This window comes from Lipotes vexillifer, unplaced genomic scaffold (assembly GCF_000442215.2).
Source record: "Lipotes vexillifer unplaced genomic scaffold, Lipotes_vexillifer_v1.1 scaffold640, whole genome shotgun sequence".
NCBI lineage: Eukaryota > Metazoa > Chordata > Mammalia > Artiodactyla > Lipotidae > Lipotes > Lipotes vexillifer.
In genome coordinates this window covers 2,065,385-2,079,069 of record NW_006773138.1, presented here as the reverse complement: position 1 = coordinate 2,079,069, position 13,685 = coordinate 2,065,385, and the positions used below count along the sequence as shown (strand labels likewise).

Genomic DNA, 13,685 nt, shown 5'->3' with positions numbered 1-13,685 from the left:
AAGCACTGAACAAATAAAGTCCTTACTATCATGGAGCTTACAATATTGTGGGGGGAAACAGACAATAAACAAGTGTGTGTATATAATACAACTGGTGGTACTAAGGGCTATGGAGGAAAATAAACACAGGCTGGAAGATTAGTTTATCAATATAGAGTGGTCTGAAGGGTCTCACTGATAAAAGTAACATGTTAAAAGACCTCAAGGAAAACTATATTTAAAACTCCTAGTTCAATGTTACCAAGTAACATTTTAAATAAGCTAAAGTTTTACTCATAATACTTTGTTACTAATGTTTCTTTCTACTTCTTTTTCAACATTGCCAACAGACTATTTTCCTGTATACAACTTATATTTTCAGTATATAACCTGATTTTTTATCCTCAAAGCCTTCAGTGGTTTTGATCAGCTTACAGAATAAAGTCAAAACTCTTCAATATGTCACTCAAGGTTTTCCAGAGACTGATCACAACTTTATCCTTCTAAAGCACTGTCTCTCTCATCTGTTGACTATCTGGCTACAATATATATATGCCATATACTCCTAACCCTTTTATGCTGTTTCTCAGCTGAAATTCTCTTTTCTCCCCTTCTCTATATCCAGGCCCACAGGAGGCACACAATACACACTGGTTATATAAACAATAAAAATCCAACTTAAGGGCTTCCCTAGTGGCGCAGTGGTTGAGAGTCCGCCTGCCGATGCGGGGGACACGGGTTTGTGCCCTGGTCCGGGAGGATCCCACATGCCGCGGAGCGGCTGGGCCCGTGGGCCATGGCCGCTAAGCCTGCGCGTCCGGAGCCTGTGCTCCGCAACGGGAGAGGCCACAGCGGTGAGAGGCCCGCGTACCGCAAAAAAAAAAAAAAAAAAAAAAAAAAAATCCAACTTAAGAACAGGAATAAAAGATAAGTCCTAAATGCTATCAAAAAGGAAGGAAAAAATATGCACTTCTGTCTCCTTAAATGTACATGACACTTCGATACACCCCTATGTATATTTAGAGACTTAAACACAGTATTTATTTGAAGACTTACTAACAACTCTATATCCCATTCAGGTTGATAATATTTGTTGTAGAAAAGTGGGCTCCTCAAAAAGTTGACTTTTGTCCTTTTTCAGTTGTCTCTACTACCTTAAAAAGACTCATATACACCAGAGAAATGTGGAAGATTCTTAGACAGAAACACTGGACGTAATACAGATGCAGAAAACAGTAACTTAAAGCTGCTGCAGAGAATTATTAGACCCTGGTCTTGGGAGGCAAACAGTACATCACCTTCACCCACTTAAAAAAAAAGTCCTGATGACTATTTTAATCATATCTCTTAAGTACATTTCTAATTATAGGCAAATAGTATCTAAAACCAGATGCTTTAAAAGAGGAGGGGAAGAAGGAAGAGAAAAGCAAAACCCTTAGTCAAAAAAATTCTTTTAATCCATTTATGGAGAACCTATAACCTGAATGATACTTTATATTTTCTCAGTGAATCTTCACAGAAACTTTATAAGGTAGGTATTACACCCATTTACAATAAGGAAAATGAGAGGTTAATGACTTGTCCAAGGCCACAGAACTAGCACATGGTAAAATTAAGAGAAAAAGAATTAACAGGTATAAAGAGGGAAATTACATAATGATGAAAAAGGCAACCCATCAAGAAGCTATAATAATTATGCACTTGTATGAACCTACAACAGAGCAAAAAAAAAAAGATTATAAGAGAAATTAATAAATCCAAAACTATAGTAAAAAATTGTAACACACCACAATTAAAAACAGGTAGATCAGGAGGATCAAGGGTAATAAAAATATAGAAAAATTGAACAATAAAATTAACAAACTTGATTATATATATTTATACATATTTATGAACTCAATGAACAAAATATAGATTCCTTAAAGCAAACAAGGGACAATTAAAAATACACTAGGGGGCTTCCCTGGTGGTGCAGTGGTTGAGAGTCCGCCTGCCTATGCAGGGGACACGGGTTCGTGCCCCGGTCCGGGAAGATCCCACATGCCACGGAGCAGCTGGGCCCGTGAGCCATGGTTGCTGAGCCTGCGCGTCCAGAGCCTGTGCTCCGCAACGGGAGAGGCCACAATAGTGAGAGGCCCGCGTACCACACACACACACACACAAAACTGGAAAAAAAAATACACTAGGGCTCAAAGAAGTTGCAAAAAATTTCAAAGTATTCATATTATACAGACTTTGCTCTTGGATCTTAGTTGCCATTTTCCAAGCCAAGTTCTGTAGCTACCTGGCTGATTACTTTGGACTGCCCACTATTCTTTCTCAATAAATTCCTTACCTGCCTAAATTTGGCAGAGTACATTTCTGCTGATTAAAACTAACAACCACTGGCTGATTCTATTTTTCACATGGTACTATGAGATGACTAATAAGCAAAACTCTACTAAAACTGCTTAAGAAAAAAAAGAGATGACAAATTAATACTAAGAATAAAACTGAGGACCAAATGAGAGATATCAAAGCGAGTTTAAGTCTCCAGCAACTATCAAAACAATGTTATAATGAGTAATCTTGCACATACATCATTTTGCATGTCTGCAAGTATATCCATAGATTAAAGTGCTGGAATCAGAACTGCTGAGTCAAAGAATATGTGCTTCTGTAATTCTGACAGACAATACCAAATCACCCTTCATAAAGCCTGTACAGATTTATAATCCCACCAGTGATGCATGAGAGTGCCATTTCCTCACACCTTTCCCAGCACAATGAGGGCTGAAATTTTTAGCTTTGCCAATCTAATTGGTGAAATTCTGTATCTTATGCACTGAATGAGTGAAACTGAATACTTTTCACATGTTTGAGTAATTTGCATTTCCTTTTATATGAAAAGTATATACATTTCCTTTACTCCTGTTGGAGTTAACTTTTTCTTCCTGATTTGTTAAAGCTCTGTCTAGGTAAGGAAAATTACCCTTATGTCACATGAATAGCAATACTTTTCCTAGTTTATCATCTGTCTTGACTTTGCTTATAGTGGTGATTTTTGTGTAGTTACATTATTCAAACTTCTCCTTTATGGCTTCTGCATTTTGTATCATATTTGGAAAGACCTTCCTCAGGCCAAGATACAATAACAAATTCTACCACAGTTTCTTCTGGTACAAAGTATAAGATTCTTCTCATATCTACTTTTAAAAATTCTATATCTATATTTTTATTTGGAAGCAACATAAGGAGCATAATGTTATTCAGTCTTTTATTAAGTCTACTATCCAACACAAGGGACCAAAAATATTTTAATGATACACTAGTAAAAATGATTATAATTTTTACTCACTGTTAGAGAATTTGCTTTCTCTAAAATAGTTCTTGCTGACATTTAGAAGAAAATGTCCAAAGAGGATAACAGCTTCATTATACAGTGTAAATAATACAAAATTAAAAGCCTGATCCCCAAAACTTAGAAGCTTCCAGAGTCTTGGATAAGTCAGTCTCAACTTCCTCTTCTGTAAAACCAGAATAATACCTATTATGACAGGCCATTATGAGGATCAAATGAATATAATGAGAGTGAAAATACTTTGTAAACTATTTTCAGCCAGTAGAGTGGCATGCAGTAGAATCTGATAACTATAAAATTTTCTCTGGTGTTGGTGAGATAAAGAAATGGTAGTTTGGTTTGATTTATTTGCAAGTACAACTTACAAGAAACAAAGATAATGACCCAACTGCTTTGATACATATATTATACGAAAAGTTAAATTCACTTTGGGATACTTAAGAAATCTCAAAGTTCATAATATAAGGCCAAGCAGGAACTCGGAACACTGACTGAAATATTACTATGCCTTGACTCATTTGAGAGTAAAAGGTAATGGCAAGGGTAGGGGTGGAGTACTAATTTATATTCACCAAAATTAGTACTGGTATAAATTAGCTTACTCTTGGATTAAGATTAATGATGTTTAATGCTTTAAAAATACAAAATGTGAAATAGTCACTTTTTGCAACTTCTTCCCCCAACAGGACTGTGCTACATCAACTGGCATCATGCCCAAAAGCTCAAAAAATTACATAGTCAACAAAGTAACTCTTGCATACAAAAACAGTTAAGCATAACAGGTCATGAATAGGTCCAATATGACATTAATTTAAATATTTAAGCCTATTTCCTATTTTAGTAACGCCCTCTAGAAATGTCAACAAGGCAAAAAAAAAAAATTCTTTTTTTTTCCCTACTGGCTTGCAAAAAGAGCATATTAGGTTCTGATACCTGCTCTGTCAATTAAGTGAGAGTATTTAGATACATCAAAGCTTCTCTCTGCCTTGGTCTCACCTGTCAAGTGGAAATTAAAATATTGGCCAAACCTACCTCCATAGAAATGCAGAAGACCACAATTAATAGTAGTAGTAGTAATCAGTGAAGAATCACAATAATAAATAAAAACAGCTAACATTTAATAAGAGCACACTATATGCTAAATGTTGCACATACACACACACAGAGAGAATGCAGAAAAGACTTAACAATAACAGGCCTAACTTAAGATAGGCCTAACCTATCTTAAGGCCTGCTTACAGGGTTGACCCTTGCCTGGTGCCTAGGAACTTGGATCTCAGGAGAGTTCCCACCCTCTCTGATTAGGTACACGTTCACTGTACCTAAATTGTTTGTAGAACAGTGTAATTATGCTGAATACCTTCTTTCCTGATGGGATTCTAGAATTTGGGTATAATGCTAGGCAGACAGTCCTTACATGATCAGCCCCTAATAAACACTCTGGGCACTAAGTCTCCAAGAAGCTTCCCTGGCTGGCACCATTTAACACATACTGTCACAACTTGTTGCTGGGGGAATTAAGCATGTCCTATGAGACTCAACTGAGAGAACTCTAGAAGCTTATGCCTGGTTTCCCCTGGAGTTTGTCCCATGTACCTTTTCCCTTTGCTGATTTTAATCTGTATCCTTTCACTGTAATGAATCACAGCCATGAGTAGGACTATATGCTGAGTCCTGTGAGCACTCTTAGTGAATCATCGAACCTGTGGCAGGGGGCCAGGGGGCAGGGTGTCTTGGAGCCCTCCTGAGACACACATACACACATATCATGGACTAAAATCTCTTAAGATCTCAGTTTCTACTAGAGAAATGAAGTCAACACACTAGATAACTTCTAAAGTTAATGATTCAACACAGGCATTCCTTATTTTATTGCACTTCACTTTCTTGCACTTCACAGATACTGTGGTTTTTACAAATTGAAGGTTTATGGCAACCCTGTGTTGTCAGATGATAATTAGCATTTTTTAGTAATAAAGTATATTTAAATTAAGGTAATTGTTTTTTAAACCATGATGCTATTGCACGCTTAACAGACTACAGTATAGTGTAAACCTTTTTTTTTTTTAATTTCTACTTCTACTTTGTTCTTAAAAGAACACAGAAGCAAAATCTACTTTTCCTCATTAAGACATTTGCAACTAAAAACCACATTATTTTAAGTTCTATAGGTCACACTATTTTTTTTCCCAGAGATCTTATAGCTTTTATTTTTATTTAAAAAAAGCTTTTGAAGTACAGTTGATTTACAATGTTGTGTTAGTTTCTGGTATACAGCAAAGTGACTGAGTTATACATACAGGTCACATTATATTTTTATCTGACTCTAGGTAAAATGAGGTCGGAATCTAGAGAGAGAGAAAATTTATACTACACAATTCAAATTTCTTTCTATATAGATATGTATATATACTTTCTATATATACTTTTAGTTTGCTGTAAAGCATCTCATCGCTACTGCCATTTTTAAAGTAAATAACTACTTTGGCTCTATCCAACTATTAATGTACAAGAAAACTGAAGAGACTTAATGTAGAGAAAAGCCATTTTGGGAAGAATTTGCATTGTTTTATGCCGCCAAATTTCATTACTTACTCTGGATTTCTGTGTAATATAGTTTTTTGTGGGGTTTTTTAGGCAAGGCAAAAATAGAACAGACAAGCAAGTTTTTATGATACATATAATATGTAACTCAGACCGTATAATTCTAGAGTTGTGAAGTTCTGGGTGAAACAAACTCTTAAGAAGCTTAGAGAAATTAAAAGGGTGATGATAATAATAATAAATCTTTTCAAGTAAGGTGTTAGAACTTGATTTTTTTAGTGCAGAAAATAAAAAATAAAAGACACCATAGAATGATTATCATGTATATACTGGTTTAAGATGATTGTCAAAAAAAGCTGGTGCTAATTGTTTCTTTTTCTTTTTCTTTTCACAGTTCATACTTAATTTTCATCACTGAAGATGTAGACCAGTAATTCTTGAAGTGTGTCCATTGATCCCTAGGTGTCCCAGAGACCTTTCCAGGACTCTACAAGGTCAAAAAATTCTTAAGACTCTTAAGATGTTACTTGCTTTTTTTTACTCTCATTCCTTCCTTAGTGTGCAGTGGACTTTTCCTACATTTCCATGAGATGTCATGACATCATTGCTTTTTTTTTTTTACATCTTTATTGGAGTATAATTGCTTTACAATGGTGTGTTAGTTTCTGCTTTATAACAAAGTGTATCAGTTATACATATACATATGTTCCCATATCTCCTCCCTCTTGCGTCTCCCTCCCTCCCACCCTCCCTATCCTACCCATCCAGGTGGTCACAAAGCACCGAGCTGATCTCCCTGTGCTATGCGGCTGCTTCCCACTAGCTAGCTATTTTACGTTTGGTAGTGTATATATGTCCATGCCACTCTCTCACTTTGTCACAGCTTACCCTTCCCCCTCCCTATATCCTCAAGTCCATTCTCTAGGTCTGTGTCTTTATTCCCATCTTACCCCTAGGTTCTTCATGACATTTTTTTTTTCTTAGATTCCATATATATGTGTTAGCATACAGTATTTGTCTTTCTCCTTCTGACTTACTTCACTCTGTATGACAGACTCTAGGTCCATCCACCTCACTACAAATAACTCAATTTTGTTTCTTTTTATGGCTGAGTAATATTCCATTGTATATATATATATATATATATGTGCCACATCTTCTTTATCCATTCATCTGCTGATGGACACTTAGGTTGCTTCCATGTCCTGGCTATTGTAAATAGAGCTGCAATGAACATTTTGGTACATGACTCTTTTTGAATTATGGTAAACCTAACTTTTAGGTGCACTGGGAAACCAAAAAATTCATGTGACTTGCTTTATTGCAGTATTCACTTTATTACGGTGGTCTGGAACCAAACTCTCAATATCTCCAAGGTATGCCTGTAATAATATTTCTATTTCATTTTCATTTACTACTCAACAGGTTTCTCTAAATTCTGAAATACTCTATTAAAGTTTAATATAATAGGTAAAAATGTTATTAGGATTTTAAACTTATATAACAGTAGCTATAACATGAAAATAATTTCTTTGAAGCCTTATGAAATATGGTTTCAATCCACCTGGAAAAAGGTCAGAACAATAAAAATCTCCCTTTTTAAATCAAAGTCTTTTACAGTGTCTCTTGAAGCTTACTGGAGAAGATGTATACACTGAACATTATTAATTATACTAAGATATTTATCAATCATGATTAACCTTTCATGCTCCCTGACTTTTAGTACAGAAAGAACACTCATTTATAATAAAATAGCTCCTGCCTGCTGATGTGGAACTTGACTTTTCTTAATATTCTCTTTACTTCCCTCTGCCTTCCTAGAGTCATATGTCAGCTCCCTCCACTCCAAAAGTTGAAACTGTGATTGAAACTCCTGCAATACTATCATAAAATCAGAGCAACAGGAGAAAACCTAGATGACTTGGTATGGTGATGCCTTTTTAGACATACTATCAAAGACATGATTCATAAATAAGTAATTCATAAGCTGGACTTCATTAAAATTAAAAATTTCTGCTCTGCAAAAGACAATGTCAAGAGAGTGAGAACAAAAGCCACAGATTGGAAGAAAACATTTGTAACAGATGTATTTGATATAAGACTATCCAAAATAAACAAAGAACTATCAAAACTTAATCAGAAAACCTGATTTTTTTTTAATGGGCAAGAGACCTTAACAGACACCTCACCAAAGAAAATATATGGCAAAGAAGAAGACATGGCAAATAAACAAATGAAAAAAACGCCCAACATCATATGTCATTAGATAATTACAAATTAAAACGAGATAGCACTACACCCCTAATTAGAGGGTCTAACATCCAAAACACTGACAACACCAAATGCTGGTGAGGATGTGGAGCAACAAAAATTCTCAAACACTGCTGGTGGGAATGCAAAATGGTAGAGCCACTTTGGAAGGCAATCCGGCAATTTCTTACAAAACTAAACATAGTTTTACCATACAATCCAGTAATTGCACTCCTTGATATTTACCCAAACGAGTTAAAAACTTACATCTACACAAAAACCTGTAAATAAATGTTTATAGCAGCTTTGGCCATAACTGCCAAAACTTGGAAGCAAACAAGATATCCTTCAGAAGGTAAATGGATAAATAAACTGAGGTACATACAGTGAAATTAATTAAAGAAACCTCAGCTAAAATTAGAGTAGGGACAGGCCTGTAGGGGGAGCGCTCATGCCCCCCCATGCATCTGTCAGTTACTCCAAATAGGAAGAGCTATACACCTACATCTATGACAGGAAGGTGTTGCTTACTTTACTATCCAGCAGGAAGAAGAAAACTTCTCTCCACCCAAAAACAGCTCCACCAATCAGATATGCAGCAGCTCAACTGATGAGAAGCCTCCATACTTTGGACTCCCAGCTTCCTCCAATGGACTCTTTGGTTATTACAGCTCTTCCCAACTCCCCTCTTTTCCCTATAAAAGCAAGTTCCGCTTCCTTGTTCTCTGGATTTGTCTCTAGTCTGCCATAGTCTGCATATCCTGAACTGCAATTCCTCTGGCTATTCCCAAATAAACTCACTTTTGCTGGTAAAATAACGGGCTATTATAATATGAAAGTTGATAATCCAGACAATGGAATATTATTCAGTGCTAAAAAGAAATGAGTTTTCAACGCTGATGAAAAAAATCAGAGATAACACAAACAGCTGGAACGATATACCAGGTTCTTGGATTGGAAGAATCAATACTGTCAAAATGAATATACTACTCAAGGCAATCTACAGATGCAATGCAATCCTTATCAAGTTACCAATGGCATTTTTTCACAGAACTAGAACAAAAAATTCTATAATTTATATGGAAACACAAAAGACCCCAAATAGCCAAAGCAATCCTGAGAAAGAAAAATGGAGCTGGAGGAATCAGACTCCTCAAATTCAGACTATACTACAAAGCTACAGTAACCAAAACAGTATGGTACTGGCACAAAAACAGAAATATACATCAATGGAACAGGACAGGAAGTCCAGAAACAAACTCACATACCCATGGCCGACTAAACTATGACAAAGGAGGCAAGAATATACAATGGAGAAAAGGCAGTCTTTTCAATAAGTCTGGGGAAACGGGACAGTTACATGTAAAACAATGAAATCAGAACACTAACACCACATACAAAAATGAACTCCAAATGGATTAAAGACCTAAATTCAAGGCCAGACACTATAAAACTCTTAGAGGAAAACATAGGCAGAACACTCTTTGACATAAATTGCAGCAATATCTTTTTTGATCCACCTCCTACAGTAATGAAAATAAAAACAAAAATAAACAAATAGGACCTAATTAAACTTCTTCTGCACAGCAAAAGGAACTAGAAACAAAACGAAAAGACAACCCTCAGAATGGGAGAAAATATTTCCAAATGAAGCAACTTACAAGGGATTAATATCCAAAATATACAAACAGCTCATGCAGCTCTATGTCAAAAACAAACAAACAACCCAATCAAAAAACAGGCAGAAGATCTAAATAGACAATTCTCCAGAAAAGATATACAGATGGCCAAAAAGCACATGAAAAGATGCTAATTATCAGAGAAATGCAAATCAAAACTACAATGAGGTATCACCTCACACTAGTCAGAATGGCCATCATCAAAAAGTCTATAAACAATATATGCTGGAGAGGGTGTGGAGAAAAAGGAAACTCTCCTACACTGTTGGTGGGAATGTAAATTGGTACAACCATTATGGAGAACAATACAGAGGTTCCTTAAAAAACGAAAAATAGAACTACATATGATCCAGCAATCCCACTCCTGGGCATATATCTGGAGAAAACTCTAATTAGAAAAGATACATGCACCCCAATGTTCATAGCAGCACTATTTACAATAGCCAAGACATGGAAGCAACCTAAATGTCCATTGACAGATGAATGGATAAAGATGTGGTACTTATATACAATGGAATTTACTCAGCCATAAAAAAGAATGAAATAATGGCATTTGGAGCAACATGGATGGACCTAGAGATTATCATACTAAGTGAAGTAAGTCACACAGAGACAAATATCACAGGATATCCCTTATATGTGGAATCTAAAAAAATGGTACAAATGAACTTATTTACAAAGCACAAATAGTCACAGATGCAGAAAACAAACATGGTTACTTGGGGGAAGGAGGGAGAAGGGATAAATTGGAAGACTGGGATTGACATATGCACACTACTATATATAAAACAGGTAACTAATAAGGACCTACTGTATAGCACAGGAAACTCTACTCAATACTCTGTAATGACCTATATGGGAAAGAATCTAAAAAGAGTGGATATACGTATACATATAACTGATTCACTTTGCTGTACACCTGAAACTAACACAACATTGTAAATCAACTATACTCCAATAAAAATTTTAAAGAATAAATAAAATGTAATTATGATTGGAAAAAAAATGAGCTTTCAAAGCTATGAAAAGACATGGAGGAACCTTTAATGCATATTGCTAAATGAGAGAAGCCAATGTGAAAATGCTACATACTGTATGTCTCCAACTATATGACATTCTGGAAAAGGTAAAACTTTAGAGACAATAAAAAAATCAGTAGTTCCAAGGACGGAGAAGGTAGGAATGAGTAGGCAGAGCAGAGGATTCTTAGGGCAGTGAAAAGACTCTTTCTAATATTATAATGATGGACAAATTTCATTATACATTTGTCCAAACCCACAGAATGTACAACACCAAGAGTCAAATCTACCATTCTGGTGAGTGACAGTGACAATGGGGGAGGCTGTGAATGTGTGGGGGCAGGGATAATATGGGATATCTCTGTACCTTCCTCTCAATTTTGCTGTAGAACTAAAACTGCTCTAAGAAATAAATTCTTGGGCTGGCGGGTTGTGGGGGGGAGCACAGCAACATGTCAAAAGAAGCAGAAAAGGCAACATCACCCTCCTTAGTCCAGAGGAATTAGTTCCAAAATCCACCAATCCCTCCACCAGAATCTATAGGGATTTTCAAGTGTTTCAGTAGCACAGAAACAACCATTCACCCTTCCTTCATCTCACAGAAAAGAAATACTAGAAACTATTCCAGGTGTCACTGAGCTGCTGAGTATCTTAGCATTTATAAATGAATCCAGTGGTGGAAGTACTTTCTTAATGCCTGTCCTCTGACAACTACAGTTGACCCTTGAACAACGTAGGTTTGAACTGCACAGGTCCACTTACACACAGATTTTTTTTCAATAAATACATACTACAGTACCATATGATCTGCGGTCGAATCTGAGGTTGGTTGAATCCACTTATCCACATAAGGTTATACACAGATTTTCAACTGTGCAGGGGGGTCGGTGCCGCTAATCCCATGTTGTTCAAGAGTCAACTGCACCATGTTTAAAAGAGAAACTCTCTAAGGATATAATACCCTAAGAATGACAAACACACATGGCCAATGACCAAAGCTGAGTACCGCATTCAGTCTAATGTGAACTGTAGGAGCAGCTATATTTCCTTGATGGTCCTTCCTGAAAAAGATTTTCTCTAGGGTGGGGTGACTGGTTATTAATAAAGGCAAACAAACAAAACAAACTATAAGACTAGCATTTTGCTAACTGCACCAAACCCTCAGGAACAAAGTATCATTGTCAAAGAATCCACACTCAATACAAAATTAGAAAAAGAACCTCATTGAACTATATTGGGAAGATGCTACCCCAATAACCCTCAAATCCAAAGGTAAACATCCCTTGGTACCTGGCTATGCTTGAGTTTTTACCCCTGTACGTTAAATTTCTTATTAGTGCAGCAGAATGAAAAAGAACTTTGGACTTAAGAGTCCCAAGATCTTGATCCTAATTTGAATACTCCGACTTACTAGTTATTTGTCCTTGGGCAAATAAAAAAATCTCTCTGCTAATTTCCATCTCTATCTCCGCCACCAGTATCATTCTGATGACTGGCACTTTGATTATGCCAGGCCCATTTCTAAGCACTCTATATTTTAACTCATCTAATCTTCATAATGACCCAATGGAGAGATGCTATTATCCCCACTTTACAGATGAAGAAAGTGAAGCACAGAGTATATAACTTGCCCAAGGCTACACTGCTGTAAATGAAAGAGCTATGATTTAAACTCAGGCGATCTGGCTCCAGAATTGGTCATCTTACCCACTGTTCTTTATTACCTCTTTAATATTAAAAAAAAAAGAAAAAGAAAAAGAAGCTGAACAACCCTATATGACAATGGGCAAAGGACATGAACAGGCAGTTTACAGAAACATAAATTCAGATGACTTGTAAACAAATTAAAATATGCTCAATTTCGCTCATTTCAAGATATTAAAAACTTCTGAAACAAAACACTTATATATCAGATTGGAAAATATCAAAAAAAATTGATAAAGACAAGAATTAGCAAGGGTATTCGTTATCTTAATGATGTATCATACATGTGTACAAAGATGTACAGACAAGAATATTCACTGCAGATCAATCACAATACTAAAGACTGGAAACAACCTAAATGCCCTTCTATTTTAGAATGACAATAAATTATAAGTGACTGGGATACAATGGATCCTTTCCTATACTGTCTGTTTTTATTCCTGGTCTGGTTTCTTGGTTTACCACGTAATTTTTGTTGGAATGCCATTCATTGTGTTATGAAAAACTATGAAGGCTGTGGATGATATAACATCCTACAGAAGATTCACCATGTTCTCTGACAGGTAATTAGACTAAGGGTAAATCACCTCACAATCCATTCAGGACATGAGCTTATTCAAGGTTGGCTGCAGGCTTTGTAAAACTTGAAAAGTTTGTTCTACCCTAGTTTGTAGCCCTCTGAGGATCCAACTGAGAGTTAAGGGTATTTTCCAAGCCTGCCTTCCTTGGAAGGTCCTCAACTTTTTTCTCCTTAACACTGAAGAACTGCTAAAAGAGTGCTCTGTTTTCCATTAGGCTTCTGGGAAGCTTCTTAACCTTTTACCCTACACAGTTAAAGAATCTGCAAATGCCTCAAGAGAAAAAAAAGCAGGTAGAGAAGCTGGGGCGGGGGGTGGGGAGGGGGCGGGGAGATGCACCTCCCTTCTCTCTGGGATCTTGGCCTCTCAAGTTTTGGCTGCCTTGGCAGCCCTGAACTATAATTTTTGTATCCCTAGCCCCATGAAGAAAGCTCTGCTGGCTTTTTTGCCTCTTAATAGCTATACTCTCCCTTTGCCAAGAATCCACAAATGTCTGAAGTCCTGACTGCCTTGGCAATTTACCAATGCCTTCATATAGATTTTTTTTAAATCAGGCTTTTCTAGTTATTCTCAGCAGGAGTTTTGGTCTGCT

At 36.3% G+C, this 13,685-nt stretch overlaps 1 protein-coding gene across 1 annotated transcript in view; it reads right to left on the bottom strand.

Moving 5' to 3' along the window:
- RNF169 (ring finger protein 169) overlaps window positions 1-13,685 on the bottom strand; it is a 100,318-nt gene that overhangs the window by 65,015 nt on the left and 21,618 nt on the right. The window lies entirely within an intron of this gene.